Source organism: Mytilus galloprovincialis, chromosome 10, assembly GCF_965363235.1.
Source record: "Mytilus galloprovincialis chromosome 10, xbMytGall1.hap1.1, whole genome shotgun sequence".
NCBI lineage: Eukaryota > Metazoa > Mollusca > Bivalvia > Mytilida > Mytilidae > Mytilus > Mytilus galloprovincialis.
In genome coordinates this window covers 76,748,916-76,770,484 of record NC_134847.1, presented here as the reverse complement: position 1 = coordinate 76,770,484, position 21,569 = coordinate 76,748,916, and the positions used below count along the sequence as shown (strand labels likewise).

Genomic DNA, 21,569 nt, shown 5'->3' with positions numbered 1-21,569 from the left:
TCCGTGTTCATCCTCAACCTTTATATATGTTTTGTATTATCATCAAATACAACATACATTTCAATATAAAGAATGAACACAAATGCGGCCACTTTCATCTAAGACGTAAATCGTCTAAATTTTAACTAAAATGCTAAAATTGTGAAGATTTCAGTATTTGAGCATGACTTAATGATATATGTACATGGTTTGTCAAAAACTGCCCATGCTTATGTAGCAGGAGCATACTACTTTCCAATTAATAACTTAAAGTTTACATTTTAACAATTTTTTAAAACTGCTATATTTAGGGGCAAAAACGTGGTCTTACTAAAACTACTTCTTTCTACGTAAGGAAACATTTCTACATAAAATGCCTTTTAAGTCATGAATATTACAGTTCTTTTTCATTCAAAAATGTGTCTGATGTTTTGATTTTGTCATATTATAAAGGACTTTCTGTATTGAATTTCCCATGTAGTTCGGTAATTTCATAATATTATTTTTACTTTTTATATCATACCAACTTGTGCACGACATGCATGTTGTTTCTCAACCGTCCATGTTTGACACTTTGCTTTATTATTTGATTCTCATCGAAGAATGAAACGTATCAGATAAGCATGCACGAATAAAGGTATAATACTTTGAAGATAAAGAAGCACTAGTTAATGACTCGGAAATGTTATAAATAATGACAGAAGTTTTACATTACGTTTTACACCTGACAACAATTTCCGTGAAACTTTGCAGATAAAATGGAATTGGGTAATAAACTGGAAGCATATGAATAATTTTTCATATCTATATATTTTGACTATTTTATTTCTTCTGTTTGTTTAGTTCACGCATCATTGTAAATATAACGAAATTTGATGAGACTATCATCAAAGCGAGAGGTTTAGCGCTTTAAAACCAGGTTTAATCCACCATTTTCTACATTTGAAAATGTCTGTATCAAGTCAGGGATATGAAAGTTCTTGTCCATTCGTTTTATGATGTGATTTGTCATTTGATTTTGCCATGTGATTATGGACTTTCCGATTCAGTTCAGTATTTTTGTGATTTTACATTTTTTGTTGTATAACTTATGACATTTTAAAAGTGAAAAAAGAAACGGAATTTCCAACGTAGACAAATTTAAGTAACTGTATTACCAAATTTAAGCATTGCGATTTACCATTTGTTAAAAACCTTAATAAACATAAAATTCTATTCAATGTTATTCTTTTTTTCTACATCTCTCCCATATCTACATTTTGGCATCGCCTAAGGTTGATTTTAATGGACTCTCAGATATTTTACACAAACGACGATACGTAAGGATTGATATCTCTTCTCCGAAAACGAAATCTATCATTTGTCGCTCAAAGTAGGATTTTACATAGTTTTCATGACATTAAGTTCGGTAAAGTAGTTCATCGTTTTGGTTGAAAGGTGAATTAAATAAAATATATGTGAAAATGTAATGTAATTTAGATATTGTGATGGACAGGGATACTCTTAGTTGTAACACATTTGCTTAACCAAGCAACAATCGTAAAATGCCTGTCTCAAGGCAACATCAAGCAATCCATTTGTTTTCGTTTCAATTTGTTGTTGTGAACAATTCAAATCTCAGCTAGTTTTTCTCTCACGTTTTAATTCTGATGTTTAAATCTGAAGAAAGAACCAGGATGATTTGAAACATGTAAGATTCCAATGATAACAATCGTAGTGTTTATTTTATTTCCCTAATGTAAATTGACGATAAGAGAAACAACACGTGAAGCAAACTATATATCTTCATGTTTTGCCTTTTTACAATAATGTTTTCATCTTGATTGTTATCAATCCCTTTGTATGTGAATTGATAGATGAAGCCAGAGTTAATATTCTTGTAAATCTTGCTTAATGCTTTAGTTATTAAGACACATTTGAATAATCTCTCTAATGTTTTACTATGGAAAAACGAATGTGTTTCCCTTGTTATCACATGGGCAATACAATTTGTGTTTGAGAAAATACTGGCTGGAAATATAGTAAAATGTATAGAAAAAATATAAACTTGGTTGGTGCTCCCGTTTAAATGGTTTAACACTAATAATTGAAGGGGCCCATTATAACATTACTTTTATAAATTGTTACTTGGATGGAGAGTTGTCTCATTGAGACTCATACCACATATTCCTATATATATTGATTCCTTTCCAATTTCTGATAGTTAATAAATTATTTTGAAAACTCAATTTCAGTAAGAGAAGGTTTTGGTAAATGAGGGACATTCTCGCCAATCATCTAAACATACAACGTCGTGTTTTATACACAGTCTTAGTCAAGAATGGTTAAAGAAACTTAAAAACAACACTAAATCAGTTTCAAACGTCTGAGGCGCTTTTTTGGATTTACCTTAAATCAGAAACGTTCATAATTACAGATTTTCCAATAAATTCACTTCAAAATGTATTAAAACATATCTGTTTTAATACACACAGGTATGCAGATCGATTTAAAAATAAATTCCAAATTGAATAATATTTCAACTAACTTGTGCAAATAGATATAGGAAGATATGGTATGAGTGCCAATGAGATAACTCTCCATGCAAGTAACAATATATAAAACTAAACCAGTATAGGTCAAGGTACTGCCCTCAACACGGAGCCTTGGCCTACACCGAACAGCAAGCTATAATGGGCCCCAAATATTCGTAGTGTAAAAACATTGAAACGGGAAAACCGACGGTCTAATCTATATAAAAATGAGAAACGAGAAACACGTATGAATTACATAAACAGACGACAACTACTGTACATCAGTTTCCTGACTTAGGACAGATGCAAACATTTACTGCGGGATTAAACGTTTTAATGGTACCAAACCTTGTCCCTTTTCTGAAACCATACATTTTTGTAGTATAACATCTCAACATAGAAAGACATACTTTGAAATATCAATTGGAAGGCTTTACTCAATCAAAAAAGTCAAATTAACATTAGATCATGAATGCATTTAAATGTTTTGAACTATTTTTTAGTAACATAGCTCTCTAATGTTCCACGGATTCATGATGGTAAATATAAAGAAGAATTAAGTTAAAAATGCGTTTCAGATTGACTGCTCAAAGTAAATAGATTGTTTCATATTTATAGATTGCAAGAACGAATCCAGATTTTTATGTCGAAATTATTTCGAAACCATTTCAATTGATTTCCTCATGCCTGTATGAAATATTATTGAACTTTTATTCGCGACGAAACAATGTCGACATCATAAAATACATATTTGGTTGTATAAAAACTGAGGACAATGACATATCCAACTGATTAAATTAAAACCGAAAACCGTACATCGATATAGGATGAGATTGTGAATGAATAGTCAATATTTTTTCTCCGTGACTATACATGGCGTTCATTGTATCACCTCCCTATGATTTAAACAGCTCGAGACCGCTTGTACATGATGGTTTTATCTTTCGTTGTCTTCAAACGACACATCTTTTGTAACATGTTTTAGTTGCATGATTTTTTTATTAGTTGTTAGTGGCTTTGACTGCGAGTACTCTCAGATCTGTTCATTGTGTCTTTTTGTGTCGGGATGTATAAGTACCGGGCCACGTCCACTTGTATGTTTGTCCATCTGATGAGTTAAGCCTTTTTCAACTGATTTTTATAGTTCGTTCTTATGTTGTACTGTTATACCACTGTCCCTGGTTAGGGGGAGGGTTGGGATCCCGCTAACATGTTTAACCTCGCTACATTATTAATGTGTGTGCCTGTCCCAAGTCAGGAGCCTGTGGTTGTCGTTTGTTTATGTGTTACATATTTGTTTTTCGTTCATTTTTTTTTTTTTTTTTACTTAAATAAGGCCGTTAGTTTTCTCGTTTGAATTGTTTTACATAGTGTTATCGAGGCCTTTTATAGCTGACTATGCGGTATGGGATTTGCTCATTGTTGAAGGCCATACGGTGACCTATAGTGGTGAATGTCTGTGTCATTTTGCTCTTTTTTGGATAGTTGTCTCATTGGCAATCATACCACATCTTCTTTTTTATATTATATAATTAGATATGACTATAATTGTTTAACAATCAACACATTAACTAGTTTTTTAACAATTTTGTGCTTGATTGGTGTCGATCCAATTTATCGGATTTTTACATTTTGTGTTATGTTTGATGCTATACACTCTGATGTTCTAGATTGAAGCAACAATATGGTTAGATCCCGCCACTATCTTTATGCGACTGTTCATACTTTGACGCCCTTTAAACCTGTGATGGCTGTTTTCCGACATATTTCTTTTCTTAATATTACTTTTACATACCTCCGACTGTTTGTTTTCCCATCTGAACTATTGACATTTTAACCTGCATGTGTTAATGATTCATCATTGAAGACCGTATTGTGTATAGCTGTTAACATCCTCTTCCTCTGTGTCCGGTTGTTGGACATCTAATTGGAAATAGTAAATCTTTGTTATAACAACATTGCTAAATTTCACAATTTAATCAAAGTACATAAATTTCACTCGAAATGATTATGTTTGATATCGGCATCTGTAACAGGCGAACCAATATAAACACTAAATTGTCTATATCAAAAACTTACATAGATAGACATTTGAAACATAATTTACCGATATAATTGATATTCTTGTATATATGACTAATTTAAAATCTACAGGTAAACATTATATATTTAATATCCCTCTGCAATAAGCATAGATAGGGATAAAGTACTTACAAGAACATACAACCATAAAATGTCGTTGATATCATGACTGCATAGCATGTTGTTCAGATATTGTTATATATTTTGGCATCTACTAAAGCTTGACCAAAATCATGTATACTTTAGAAGCAGTTTGATTAGGAAAGTAAATTACTTTACCTCGTTCAAATCAATTTTGCGTAATGTTTGCATGAATCTGGGCTGATATGTTGTTTCGAGTGCAGTTCGAAACTTGCACCAATGCACCAATTCAACACATACCAAATGACTTAGTTTTCATTTCAATATTGTCGAAGATCAAGATATGTCATAAATTGGTTTAACAATCTTTGAAATGAGTTGTTGATATAAAAGCTACAATACGCATTGACAGCTGTGAAATATTTACATAATTTGAAAGAATGACCAATATTAACTTTTAATAAATTAAAGAATAAGATTGAAAGTTGACGTGTTAAACGTTGCAATCTGTTTGCATTGTAGTCGTAACCATCAATGATTGATGCACTGAATCATCTTGACAAATCATGTTTCTGTCTTTTTCAAGAATAACCCTCTCAATTAAAAAATACAGTAATAATGCAATTACCAAACAGAGCCATACATCAACAGTTTCTATGTGTTTACAATCAAACTAAGATGTGTTTGGGCAAATTATTTTGAGAAACATTTATACTTAGCTCGGGTGGATTGAATGATAAGTGATTAAATGTTCAGATTTTTCATGTCCAAAATTTAGCTTTGAGGCATTTCCGATATGCATTTTGCTGTTAAACTTAATCAGAAACGATCTAACCCACATATTTGAAAGCAAAGGATGCATAGATATGTAGGAATGTTGTACGCTTGATAACCAGCTTGGAGTAACAGAAAAGAGTTAAATGTATTTAAGAAGGGTTTTGTCTATCGAGATTCGAACCTTTATAGCGTAATTGCGTAGTTTTTCAACGTAGAATTTTAGAGTACTTTAATGTCTGTTTTGTTCACGCATCGTTGTAAATAGAACAGATTTCGATGCGACTGTCATAAAAGTGAGAGCGCAATAAAACTAGATTCAATCCATCATTTTGTACATTTTATAATGCCTGTACCAAGTCAGGAATATGAAAGATGTTGTCCATTCGTTTGATGTGCTTTGTCATTTGATTTTGTCATTTGATTAGGGACTTTCCGTTTTGAACTTTCCTCGGAGTTCAGTATTTTTTTTTTTTTATTTTACTTTTTTTATAGAAAGATGATAACACTGTCTACTCTGTATTATTGTCGTAAAGAACCATGACACTTTACAGACAAGTCCAATTATCTAAAAGCACTTGTAATTCATTTAACATGATACGAATTTATGTTTTATCAGTCTGGTTTTTTAAGTTATTTATGATTATAATTCTGTTTGACACTAGATCAATTCTGTAAATCATAAATTCCTTTGTTCTTTGTTTCCTGAGCTGCATCTTAGTGTATTGTCAGTGAAATGCATGAATTGTATATGGTATATAAAGGCAACAGTAGTATACCGCTGTTCAAAACTCATAAATCCATGGACAAAAAACAAAATCGGGGTAACAAACCAAAACCGAGCGAAACGCATTAAATATAAGAGGAGAACAACGACACAACATCGAAACGCAACCACTGGGAATATCATCTAACGCAATTAGTATATTTTTCATTTGAAAGAAAAAAAAATCTAAATAAAAGACTTGAAAGTAGTGCAAAGAAAGACATAATGGGATATTGAACTGCAGATTTTATAATTGAGGTTTTTACCGAACTTTTGTAAACTATGTCCAGAAATTTACATTAATGGTATCATCTTTCTAGAGGTAATGTGTTTACTTTATACATATTAGTTTGATATCAATCAATGTCACTGAAAACTTTCAGATGATACTGATTTTGTTGTTTTTATAAGAAAAACAAATTAAACAAATTTTACAAAACAAAATATATATGGAACGAATATAGCAGTTGTTATCGTATAGTCAGTAACTATGTATGTTAGCATTTTTTGTTTTATTGCAACACGTTAGTGTTGCTGTTGTTCCGTTGATTTCCTCTTATAATTGATGCATTATCCTCGGCTTTAATTTGTAGCAGGAATGTGTTTTCTATCAATCTATACATGACTTTTAAACAGCGTTAAACCACTGTTGCCATTATTGAAATCACTAATACAAATACAATACAGAAGAAAAAGTATATTTAACATGTTTAAAGATAGAAGTATTGATATCTTACAGAATAATGTTGTGTATGAATTTTTGAAGCATGTTGTGTGATACATGTGTATGTCTTTTCATACATTGTTTTTTTTTCGAATTTGAGGGAGCAGAAAAGTAGCTTTTCAAAATCAAGTCTTCTAGCTTTGCAAAAGACGCCACTATTTGAGGGATATAGTCCTATTCGAATTACAAATGTCAATATCTAAGTATATACATAATCGATTGGTCAGGGTTCTTATTGTCTGATGAATCGCTTTTCTAACATATAAGTTACTTGTTTGATAGATGTCTTTTGACTTTCGTATAGTTTGTGTTCTATTTCAATGATATCTGCATTTTCTTTTATTCGTACTTTAAAAATATAGCCAAGGAATTCCAACAGATCTGATTTTTTTACTCTCTAAATAAAGTCAGTTTCCTATCTGACATCTTCTGTAGATATCTTTGATAAATCATGCTGTCTGTATCATATGATAGACTAAATTGTAAGATTTGCGACATTAATATAAACCTATCGATGGTGCATTTCAGGTTTTGAAGTGTGCTGATTAGCTTTGGATGGTGTTAACATGATTACATTTTGTAAAATAACAACATAAAAAACATTATCTTTTTCAGCATTGTATAATATATTAACCAATATCTGTAGAAGAATGGCTTCGTATGATTCATTTTAAAATAAAAGTAATTACTAGTAGTACAAAATAGATTTGAGTACTCAAAGTTGTAATAACATTGTTTTTGTTGACTTTAGAAATAAACTTTTGAACAAAATAATCAATTTAATGCGGAAAATAGTATATTTTACAATTTTCTATTTTAAGCACCAGAAGAGTTTGAAGATATGAATAACAAAATGTTGTGTTTAAAACCCGGATTAAGTTCGTAACCGTTATGAGTTCATCTCACCATTGCAATAAGTGATGCAATTCTTTTTTATAATTAAATTTTAATCTGATATATTTACATGGAAACACATTCCTCGATAGCTTTAGATTAGATAAGGTGGTTATACGATCAGAATAAGAACATTCTACCTTAATCAATTATTGACATAAATATTTGGTTCTGCTGTTTGATCATTTTATTCGTACATGCACATGCTTTTTAAAGCAAGTTATGTTACAATGGGTGTTCCATGTATAGCATGATTCTTAACTGCGTCGACGTATAAAACATAAACAATACGATAACAAAATAAAGAAAAGTTATCCAGTAGAGGTTGCACGTTCAATCAAAGTTGACTCAGATTAAGTCTTTTTGCTGAATAAGATATAAGACGTCCAAGACAATTAAACAAGAATGACTAAAGAGTTCAGATCAAACAAAAAATATTTACGTTCAAAACTATGTTAGTATAATTATAAAATTTATCTCCATTGCCTTGAAATATAAATTAAAATTGTCCTATTCTAGTTTGAATATCCTTTAAAAAGAATTTATGTATCAATAACAAGTGTCCAATAACCAATCGTCTTCAGTGGAATACAAAGACACGCATGTTAAATTTTCATCGTGCTGAGTCACACGCTGGAAGTTTAAATGCAGTCATATCATATTGCCAAGTTTTTATGTCGATTCAGAAACTTTAATCTGTCTTTTGATAAACAAAAGCTGTGGATCAGTAATGTAAATGTAGCTTTAAATAAAGGCAACAGTAGTATACCGCTGTTCAAAAGTCATAAATATATGGACAAAAAACAAAATCGGGGTAACAAACTAAAACTGAGGGAAACGCATTAAATATAAGAGGAGAACAACGACACAACATTAAAATTTAACACACACAGCAACGGACTAAGCATTAAACAAAATCCGATGAGAATAACCAATATAACATCAAAACCAAATACATGAATTTGGGATAGAAAAGTACCGTGACACGTCTTATAGTAATGGGAATTCACACTCAAATATAGGAGAAAACAACATTTACATTTTTTATGTCTGTCATTTCCAAACATGGTAGAACGACGAAAAACATTTGCTATATGTAATATGTTATATAATTCCATGAAACAACAAGTTTTAGGAATTAAAACATATCTTCGGACAAATTGATTCTCAATACGTGTAAGTACTTCATAATAACTGCTTCATTAACGTGATTATCATATGTTTATAGTTGCTAACGTCATATACATGGAAAGTTTATATACGAAACAGAAACGCTTACAACAAAAATATCTATTTGCCTATTCCTTCAGCTAGTCCTTCGAGAGTTTAAGTAAAATATTCCAGATAGACTGTGAAAGGAAATGAAAATACCACTATATAAATTGCGTCTGAATTGACATCATTGGGAGCGCTCAAAACAAGATATATATATATACGTAGTACCGCAAGTCTCTTTACAACCAAACGTGACATAGAAATAACTGATCTTTCTTTAACTTCTCTCGATAAAATTTGAAAAAAGAATATAATAAATATATCCATGAAGACGTGTAGATATATATGCATTTCAAAATACAAGGTCAATCCGCCAAGTGATCAAGTGTGATTCGATATATGAAGGTGGTATTGCCACGATGTCACAGAACCATTGTTCAGATTACGCGGAGACAAAAACAAAACTTTTGATTCTCCAAATGTGCATATAAAGTATATAAAGCGGTTATAAAGCTTTCCACACAACAGAGTTTTAACAAGATTATCAAACATGAATAGGCAAGTTTCAAATGAAATACCTAGGTCATTTGTAGATAAAACTACATTTTATGAATTCTAAATTTACATACAACTTTATCCGAAATAATTTCACCATGAATTAAAATAAGTCAATAAAATACATGCAGCGTATATTGTGATTCTATTTAACATAATTTACTTATGGTACCGGCACGCATACATCATGAAAGTAACCATCACTCCTGTGTATTACTATAATCCCGTGGGGGGGGGGGAAATCCCACTTTTTTTTTTTTTTTTGTTGACACTATATTTACATAAATTTCACATACGCAATTTAGAATAATCATATACTGCTATTCTATAAAATGAATCCTCATTTCCGTTTTTGTAAAGTGCGAATATCCTTTCCCCAGTAATGTTGGTGATCACAAATGTATATATCCATTCATTAAACATTCATTTATATATAAGTGCAATTTTATACGTTTTGCGCCCAATGGAAATCTTAAAAATCCACCCGTTTATATATATATGCAAAAAAAACAAATCCAGTGAAATGCATTTCACAGTTATATCAAAAATACATATTTGCCATTACATAACTGTGTCCAATATTCTTACGTCGGCAAGAAAAGGTAAACAAAATTTACGACAAGAATGTCTGTGTACCTGTGCAAGTGTATTTTAAACCGTAATTGGGTCTTTTATAGTAAAGGTTTTAAATTGTAATGTTGTTATTAATGAATGAAAGTTACGTGTGTTTTATTGAGAATGAACAATGAATATTACAAACATTTACATTAACTATATGGTTTAGGTCAGGCAGACCGAATAGAGAAAATTCTCTCTTTTTGTATTGTATTGTATATTTGATATGTTCTTTCTGTATTTTTTTCTACTTAGTTATATAATGTTCAACTACGTTAAGTGTATTACATATGAACTTAATAAGACTGTAAAGCCAAAACTAGATAATGGCTAATTATTGTATCAATGTAACTTATTTTAATGTAAACGGCTTTGGAAACGATTTTAAACGCAAATCCATGTTTCTGTGGTTGAAAAAATTTCAAAGCGACATCATTTTCTTGCAAGAAACACACAGTATCGAATATAATGAAACTATATGGAAAAGGGAATGGGGTGGAGATATTTATTTTTCGCACGGGGAAACGAACTCTAAAGGAACAAATTGCAGATAAAAACGGAAGGTATCTCATTCTAACTGTTGAAATTGATAACACTGATTTTGTTTTTTTAAATTATTATGCGCCGACCAAAAATTTTGAAAATGAACAAATTGAATATATTGAAAAATTAACGATTTTATTAAATGAAAAGTTAGATCAAAATCTTGTTTTGGGTGGAGATTTTAATACGATACTAAATCAATCTTTAGACAAAATGGGTGGTTCAAAATATAACACACCTGTCAAATATACGAGTAAATTAAAAGATTTTATAGAAGAATTTGAGTTATGTGATATTTGGAGGACAAAAAATGTTGATTCTAGATTATATACTTGGCGTCAAAGAACCCCACTTATACAATGTCGTTACAATTTTGGTTGAATTTTTTGTCAACAGTGTTACCAAAACATCCATTGTCCCGTCTATAAAATCTGATCATAGTCTTATCAAATTGACACTGTCAGGTAAAAACTTTATTGAGAGAGGTCCCGGTTTCTGGAAATTCAACTCGGGTTTATTGACAGACAGTTTTTGGAGTAAAAATATTTTTAAATAAAGACAGTGCCATTTTCGGTGGAAAAACAAGAACACACAATTAGACAGACTATTATTATCTGTGCAAGCGTTTCTTAAATTTTTGAAAAGACGGCTAGAAATCAGAATATTTATATCTTTCTAAAGACAAACACGATTTTTAATTTTATTTTTTTTAATTATTAAATTTATTTTTGATATGATCATATATATATTAAATGTATTCCAAAGTATCCTTAAGATGTATATATACTGAGTCTTCACATCACTTACTGGTATATGTTTACTGTGTCTAATTCGTAAAATATCAATAGTATAAAAATGCCATGTTATTCACTTATGTATTGTAAAAATGTATGTATGTACTGTAGTTTGAACACATAAAAGATCAATAAAAATATAAAAAAAAAGAATCAGAGAAAAAAAAAAGAAGATTATCGAACATAATTCTGTTCTTCAAAGATCTGAAAATTCTATCAGAATTCACCCATTCAGAAATATGGTAAATAAAATGATGATTAGTCATGAAAATCGTAAAGAAATGAAGAACTATTGCAAATGCATGATACAGTGAAATACATCAATGTTAGAAATATATTTGTCAGTAATTCTAAGTTTGATTCCAATGATTTTTATAATCTCAGCTAAAACAACAGTGAAATTTTAGCTAGTAGTATCCCTTTACGTATGATTCATTTGTTGAATGTAATTAATGTAGTCTAATTTAAGTTGATAATGCGCATGGCAAAAGAAATCAATTTAATTTTGATCTAAATATTTACATGACACTAACTCTCTGTTGAGGACTTAACAACACTTTTCAATTCTATATCATTTGACAAGTTATCATTCCAGAAAATGCATTTCTGGTTTTAAATCTTTTCAAACTTTATAAATGCTTTGTCATGCGATCGTTTAACTGTAGTAATTGTATCATTTACTTATTCTCGTAAACATAATTGTTTCGAATAGTTGCTATTCACTTTTCAATTGTGCTTCATTCTGTGGTATGTTGTATGTTGTAAAACAAACAAAACACAGATTTTTCTGTAAAAATATCAATCCCTGGATTTTACCAATGTGAATAATTAAAACATGAACAAAATACACCTATGAGTTAGAAATAACGAACTGTAATTTTAATTGGCCGAGGCGTTCTAAAAGTTATATTTTTCTTCGTATATTATTGCACATGGTTTCCGTCACAATGTTAAGACAATGCATAAAATAACAAACTGGTGAAACTCATAATTTCACCGTTATTATATTATAAAGCGTCCGCGCTTCATATAAAACGTGGATCGGTTAACGCTTTTACAACTCAATAAAAGAACAAAAACACACTATAAACTCTTAATTAAAATTTAAACTTTTCAATACCAGCGACCAAAGTCTATAAGTATGAACAATATGTATAATTAATAAAACTTAAATTAAATTGTATATTTTCCTCTTTTCTGTCTAAACCAGTCTGAAAAGTATTTTTGTCGTAATCTATAAATAATGTTTCCAATAATTCCATCGCAATATCCAATTAATCATAGCAAGGTCATTTATAGGTTTCAGCTGATAAAAAGTAAGACGATATAAACTTTGAAATGTCATTCTTATTACTGTTGCTTTGAAACCATGATCTAGATTTAATTGATCTTCAATAAAAGTATATTCCCTTTCATTCATTATATCAAAACTAATCAACCTTACCTTTGTTGGTTTTATGTTCCAAGTGCCTAGACTTTTTAACTTATTTGGTTATACATTAGAAAGTACAAAAGTCACATTTTTATTCGAGCGTAACTAATGATTCTTCTGTAGACGAAACGCGCTTCTAAGCAAATATCAAATTTCAATACTGGTATTTATGATGAGTTTATTTACAACCACTGGGTCTAGTTTAGTTTAAACAATATTTTATTCAAATAGATTGAATTGGATTGGGCAACAGGCATAGCCTATGGCAGCCCTCTCCACAAAACAAGGTACAATATATTAAATTTAAACAAAGCAACACATACACATACATAATGACAAAACAGAATTATTTTTTTTCTCAAATTTACCTCTGATTTTTGAAATTTACAGCTGACTGAACTGATGTTTCAAATAGTCAACTCAGATCAACAGTATGACTATTTTTAAAATGCTTCAAATGTTAACTCACAAAAATGAGAAAAAAATAAATTATGAAAAAAATTTTAATATTCTAGGTGATAAGCTCCAGCATTGATTTAGAGGTATCACATTAAATTAAATGGTCTCCAGTCAGCTATCTAAAATAAGAAATTTAATGAGTCATTCTTAAACAACATGTTTGATATCATGTACTTATTTTTACTAAATTATTGCACCTGAAGTTAAACGACAGCGAGTAGTAACCATATTGATACATTAAAGAATTATAATAATATAAAACAAATTTAGAATGTTAATAATAAGAAGAGAGAGAAGAGAAAAAAATAGATTTAAGAAATTAAAGATAAACAAATTGAATATATGAAAAATATAGAAATAAAGGTGCATTTATTAGCTTTTTAGCTTTAATAATATCAATTTCAATGTACTGTCATTTCATTATTAACTTTTGTTTCAGTTTTAATTATTTTTCAGTTGGTTCGGGTTTACGAGCTTCAATATAATATAAAATACAGACATAAAAAGTAAAATTTCATTATACAAATTCTCTGATTTTTTTATATATTCATGAACAGCCTTAACTATCTGCACATTGTCTTCAATACTCATAGATTGGTCACCAAATAGTATCAACATTAAATCAATATCAACTGCATAAGCAGCCAGTTTATTAAGAAGTGTGATCCTATTAAAGGTGTATGATGGACAATCAAAAAAATAATGTTGATTGTCTTCACATTTATATAAACATGTAGGACAGAAAGGTTCTTCTGTCAAAAAATCATGAAACAAGTGAGAATTTAAATTGCTTGCATCGTTTCGTAAATTACAATGAATAATATTAAATTTTCTTATACCTGAACAAAAATATTTAGGAGGAATCTCTGGTTTATATATTTTATCAAGTACAGATTTGAACTGGTTAATCGACAAAGCATCTTTAGTATTAGTATCTAATTCATTCCAGAGTTTAACAACAGATGGTATGAAACTTCTATAATATGAAACTGTTCTGCATCTTGGGATGGTATAATTCAAAGAGTCTCTCCTAAAATTGTAATCATTCTGTGTGAGAAAACAATTTTCTAATAAATCTATCATATCACTTGGAGAAAATCCATTTTTGATTTAATAAAATGTAATAAGTTTATGCTTCTTCCTTCTGTCTGATAATTTTTCAAGACCTATTTCAGTGTATAATTTTTTTAAGAGAAGTGTTACGTCTGAGACCAGTAATAATACGAGCAGCTTCAATTTGAACACTTTCTAATAAGCGAGCTTCTTGTAAAGTACAATTATCCCACATAATGTTTGCATATTCTAGAATAGGAATAGGGCAAATAAATGCTGTATAAATTGTATTGAGTACATTTCGATCCAAACTATATTTTACTTGTCGTTATACATGTAATCTAGAACATGTTTTTTTTATAAATTGCATTTATATGCAATTTCCAATTAGCCTTACTCTCAAAGTTGAGACCTAGGTGACAGTGACTTTTAACTTCTTTTATTTGGTCCCCACCAATGCCAAAGTATAAAGGGGGAGGATTGATATGTTTTCTAGAAAATAAAAGGGTTTCTGTTTTGGAGGGATTAAAGGTTACAGCTCCGTTTTCAGCCCATGTTTTAATCCTCCAAAGATCATCGGTCAAAGACATAGAAACAGTATCATAGTCATCATCAATAATGGCATATAAAGAGGTGTCATCTGCAAATAATCTAATATGATTACTCATGTTTTCCACAATGTCATTTATATAATAAAATAGAGAATGGAAATGGGGAATATGTCAAAGAGACAACAACCCGACCATAGAGCAGACAACAGGTCTTCAATGCAACGAGAAATTCTCGCACCCGGAGGCGTCCTTCAGCTAGCCCCCAAACAAATATATACTTGTTCAGTGATAATGAACACCATACTAAACTCCAAATTGTATACAAGAAACTAAAAGTTAAAATAATACAAGACTAACAAAGGCCAGAGGCTCCTGACTTGGGACAGGCGCAAAAATGCGGCGGGGTTAAACATGTTTGTGAGATCTCAACCCTCCCCCTATACCTCTAGCCAATGCAGAAAAGTAAACGCATAACAAAACGCACATTAAAACTCAGTTCAAAAGAAGTCCGAGTCTAATGTCAGAAGATGTAACCAAAAAAAATAAACAAAACGACAATAATACATAAAAAAACATCAGACTACTAACAGTTACCTGACATGCCAGCTCCGGACTTCAATTAAACTATTTGAAAAATTATGTCTTCATCATATGAATATCAGGCACAATCCTCCCCGTGAGGGGTATAGTATCATACCATCATAACATAAATGAGAAGAACATAACCCGTGTCATGCCAACATCTGGTTTATTAATAATAAATGTGTTTAGTTCCGATGCAAAGACCCTATAAGTGAATCAATATTAACGCCAAAATATGCAATCTTTAATGACCTGACAACAGTATCGTAACTATATCCCTTCTTAATAAGTTTATTTAAAGGTTTTGTTAGCTTTTCAGGTGAATGCTGCATTTTTGTGCTTTATAAAGAATATGTCCATAAAATATTGGATGTGAAATACCTAAACGTATAAGAAGTCTGCATGTTGAGCTATGTTTACGAATGGTGTCCTTATACCGATGATAAAATTTAGTAAATGTTTTGACTAGTTTGTGATATCGAAAACTCTGGTGTAATAGTTTTCAGTAAAACATAAATTTCACTCGTTAAAATCTCAAACATTGTAACATACACGAGCGAATCGTACAAGTTGAGATATATAAACACCGTAAGATGGTGACAAGGGAACGTCACCATCTCAAAATGGATAATTAACGATAGGAAATGAGAAATCATCTCTTTTATCATAAATTTTAGTATTAAGCTTTCCGTTAATGATATATATATCAAGATCGAGGAAAGGACAGTGGTCATTGTCAGTATTAGCTTTATTTAAAGTAAGTTCAACAGGATAAATTTCTTTAGTATACATACTGAAGTCGTCATTATTGAGAGCTACAATACCATCCAAATATCTGAAAGTATTATTAAATTTGTGTATTAGATGTTGTTTCGATGGGTCTTTGCTGATTTTTGTCATAAATTGTAACTCATAGCAATACCAAAACAGGTCCGCAATAAGTGGTGCACAGTTAGTCCCCATTGGAATTCCGATAAGTTAAAAACAGGAATGGACCCAGTTCCGAGCCTTGGGGTACATTGGGTCATTGACACAGCTGGTTGTTTTTTTTTTCCCAGGGTATCACCAGCCCAGTAGTCAGCACTTCTGTGTTGACTTGAGTTATTATTGATTTGGTCATAATTATAAATTTACTGTTTACAAAACTTTGAATTTTTAAAATACTTAGGCTTTTCTAATGCAGGAATAGATTAGCGTAGGAACATTTAGGAATTCATGTTCTCGGTGCTCTTTAACTACGTACTTTATTCGACCTTTTTATTTTTTTTTTTATTTGGGCGTCACTGATGTCTTTTGTAGACGAAACGATCGTATGGCGCAAATATTAAATTTCAATCCAGGTGTCTATGATGGTCGAGTTTATTTTATAGAAAATGGCTTTTGGGGATTTTATCATTCGATATGAAAAAAGCCATGGTTTGATTCTTAAATAGAACTATTACAAAAGTCTAGTGCTAGGTTTATCAAATGTTTGTGCCTGTTCTTAATCAGGATCATCTAGCCATTGTTAGTCTTGCATGTAACCTCAACATAGATACCTGTACCGAAATGTTTTATTTTCAATTTATGGTTTTGTACAATGTCAATTTTACTTAACTATTACACGTTTTTGTTGAGGGCTAGCTGAAGCGTGTCTTATTTTTTCTAATTCATATTTGTCATCTATTTCGTTTCCTAACTTTTATAATGTGTTGTTCGTTTGTTAGTCTTGTATCATTTTAACTTTTAGTTTCTTGTGTACAATTTGGAGTTTAGTATGGTGTTCATTATCACTGAACCAGTATATATTTGTTTAGGACGCCTCCGGGTGCGAGAATTTCTCGTTGCATTGAAGACCTGTTGGTTACCTTCTGCTGTTGTCTGCTCTATGGTTGGGTTGTTGTCTCTTTGGCACATTCCCCATTTCCATTCTCAATTTTATTCAGAATTTTCTCGTAATCTTATTATTTTAAGAAATTTTAAATTATGTATGTATTATATTAAAACAAATAAAAGTACATCGATACATTAGCTTCGCTCAAGATATATATATCCAGGGTTAAAGAACATCGGTTGTTCGACCTGTTAGTCAAATGCGTTTTGTTTAAATATTCTTCTTCACTTTGTCGGTCTTTTCGAAAATGTTGTTCGTGCTGTATTTAGACCCTTCTACAACGAAATTTGTTTTAAATGCACACGTTTAAAAATTGCGGTTTTTATCCAACGCAATTATAGGTTTGAACGTTGTTTTCAATTTAGACTCGTAAATATATATATATATATATTTATTTATATATAATGAAAGAAATTATACGGATACCTTCACGGGTTTAGATACCTTTGATACCAATAAAATGTTAATTACACGAGGACCCTTCAGTAAAATAATATATTTATACAAACAGAAATAACGATACAACCTTTGACTAAATATGAAGACAGAGATGACAGTATTACCTTATATAAACACATAATTAAAGAAATAACAGGATAACCTCAGATGATTTGATATGAAAAGATAATGGTAAAAAATCAAAACAGATAATAACAACAACCACGATATAACCCAAGATATTAAGATAATAATAGATATACCAGTATAGCCTCAGATAAAAATATTAGTAAGATATTAAATTAGGAATATTAATAACAACGGAAATAACGATATAACATCGAAAGGAATATAATAACAGAAGGAACGATATAAACTCAGATAATAACAGAATAACGTATATGAAGTCATACATGCAGTATGTGGAGGTTTTCAAATATTCTCTGCAAAATAAAAACATAAAACCCTCAAAAGACACCACGTTCATTTTAAAAACCTAGTGTTCAAAGAGTTAGCAAACACAAATTTAAAATTGATGTCTAAATATGTTTGATAACATGATAAACATATTGGCATGTTTCTGTTTAAAATTATACACTCTACAATCAATAGAACTATAAATTACTAGTGATGGCCTACACAGGACTTGATATTCATGCAATTTGCGTACATTTGTAATATCACAATGCTCATATCATAATGTCACAGAAAGAGACGATTAGCGAATAACGTTAGTAACGTTGATTGAACTCTGGTAAACCGTTGCAACTCATTCATACAAAAAAGAATTTGACATTCGTATCAGGAATTGTTGCTACAAAAACATCTCAATCACTAAATCGACTAACAAAATAACAGCGAACAGAGCATGATAAAAGACGTTAAACATTTCAATAGAATGACATTTGCTTTTTTACCCCTCTCAAAATGATTAGCTCTACAGCTTATCAATTCTACATGATATGAGTATAAATCTAACTATTCATATCGTTTGATACGCAAGGTAGATATAGGACCGTATCGATGACGTTATTTACATTTAGAGGTCTGATTGCTGTCAATTAAATCAACTGTGCGTAAAATCTCAACTACCAGAACAAGAAAAACGAGCTTTGCTTACTTAATCTTTAAGATCTGGTTCGATCAGCGGTATAATACTGTTGCCTTTATGTTAGCGGTTAGTAAATGTTTAAACAGAGAACAATTAACGTACGGAAATAGCTGGGTGCTCATTACATATAAATGATATTTTCAGGTTCGAAACAAAAGTTAAACTGATTTCGTGATGCTGATGCATTTTATGATGAACATATTATTTAATGGATTGCATTTCGTAGCAGTGTAACACGAAATGAGAATATTTTTTTTTATCTAATGTATTTTAGGTAGAACAAACTATCGGATTATTCTATGACGCCATGCATCTGATACTAGCTGTGGTAAGTTTTTACTATAATATATCATTTTAAGTCAGAGAAAATCACATTGGAAGATGAGATAGCTCATTCACTTGTTATAAGAGTTAACATACTTAGTGTCCAATGATCATGATTTAAGATGTGATTTATTCCAAACTGGAAAAAATATATAAACATTCAGCAAATGTTTCAGCATTCTATCAACGATATTATGCGGAACTAAATCATTGAGATTTCTTTTTCTGCTTTGTTTCTACGTCAGGTATCTACTCTTCAAGACAAAACAAATCTCGTGTATGCATCGTCTATTAAAGGTCTGACTGCATAAATTCTATGAATGTAAAATATATGCACTTTTTTATGTTCTTGTAACAATACTCCCGTATAATTGACTTTTGTCTGAGTTGGCGTTAGTGTAGTGATTAAAACAAATGTCTACAAGGTTGAATGTCACCTCGCATTACAACAAGACGTTGATTTGATAATTTACTAGTTACTATGTAGACACGCTTATTAATTCAATTGTTTTTACATTTTATATTCATGTATTGATGTAAGCGGTAAGATTAACTAACACGTTGTTGATTTTATCAGCGCACTAATTGAAAACAATATTTCAGAACAATAAGTATGAGTGCATCACATATATATATATATATATATATATATATATATATATATATATATATATATATATATATATATATATATAAACATATATGAACTACAAATGTTCTTTGTATAGAAGTCTATTGGTTGTTTTTTTTTTTTTTTTTTGTTATTGTTGTTTTTTTTTATGAATTTTTGAATTTAATTATGTCGAATGGAAAGGCTTCCGCACAAAGCCGAATCACACAGTAAATATGACTTCAATAACTTATAATTTTTAGAAGGTGTGACACTGGATAAATACAAGCAGAATTCATAGAATGTAATAAATTCAAAAGAAGACGTATAGCTTTCTAAATTAATCTTCAGCATATCACTGATAATATATGGTTATCATTTTGAAATCAAATATATTTTCAAATAAAAATAACGTGATGTGGCTTGCGTGCCAATGAGACAACTCTCACGTATTCACAACTTATAACAGTTAATCGATATAAGAAAAGTATGACCTTTAACACGGAGCCTTGGCTCACATCGAACTGCAAGCTATAAATGCCCAAAACATGACAGTTTAAAATAAGTTTTGAATTATATTGTCACTTCTAGGGCTAATATCATGCTGAAGAAGGTAAATTGAGGTTAATGTATATTGCACACAATTTATAACAGGTTATTATTGTTTTATAAGTGCAGAGATACAAAATCGGATACATTTGAAACGAAATAAAAGTGTCAACATAATAAGTATTTCCTGCTTTGCAGATAACCCCGTCATAGGATAACCTTCATAGCCAGGAACATTAAAATAAGACTTATGACAATGAAATCTTTAAAAAAAAATCAAATTGACATAATCAATGATAATAAATCTGTTGACACTGTCAAGTTACGTTAACATGTTTATTCAGAACAATATTATCATGTGAGAGGTTTTCTGAAGTTTTTAAGCATAGAAAGTTCAAAAACTGTTAACCCTATTGGTAGCTGCACTGTCGGTTTCAACTGTATCTTTTTGAACTATAAAGACACACGACCTAGATTTGCAATCTAACCATGTTGCTAACTATTAGAAAAAGAACAGACCTCCGATGTAAATAAGGAAAAGTGGAAATCTATAAATCATGACAAAACTTAACGTTCGACTTTATCAATCAACGTAACGACTGATACACTTTTGTCATATTTCTGACTTTATAAAAGTATTTGCCGAAGAAGGTTTTAGTTTAACCTGTTTGCTTTGCTTGATAAATCTCCTACATATATGACAGTTCTGTCTATCTCAGTTATATGGGGAGGATTATTGCGTACATAAACGTGCATGTACAAAGTCAACTGGCTACATTGGCCATGTGTTATTAGATACTAGTTGTCTTTGATTGTACGTTTGTAGGTGAATTTGTGGGTGGTATGCATATCATCTGTTGAACTGTCAAATACGTCTGATTATTCTACAATTACATATATTACAATTTAAAATATGGCTAATAAAATTGAAGATAACTAGAATAAAACAGATCTCGCATTTACATTTTAGTTTGATAACCAAGCAACTTGAAAGTGTAACTTGGCAGCCAAATAAATGTTATTCGAATGATTGAATGAAAATACCTTGTTGA

General features: G+C 30.5%; 1 long non-coding RNA gene across 3 annotated transcripts in view; it reads left to right on the top strand.

Moving 5' to 3' along the window:
* LOC143048426 (uncharacterized) overlaps nucleotides 1-21,569 on the top strand; it is a 314,127-nt gene that overhangs the window by 243,367 nt on the left and 49,191 nt on the right. For 2 of the 3 annotated variants that reach the window (XR_012969824.1, XR_012969822.1), the window contains one exon: nucleotides 19,313-19,362. This is a non-coding gene — a long non-coding RNA (uncharacterized LOC143048426). Of the gene's footprint in view, nucleotides 1-19,308; nucleotides 19,363-21,569 lie in introns of all 3 variants that reach the window. The other variant, XR_012969823.1, reaches the window with a different exon arrangement.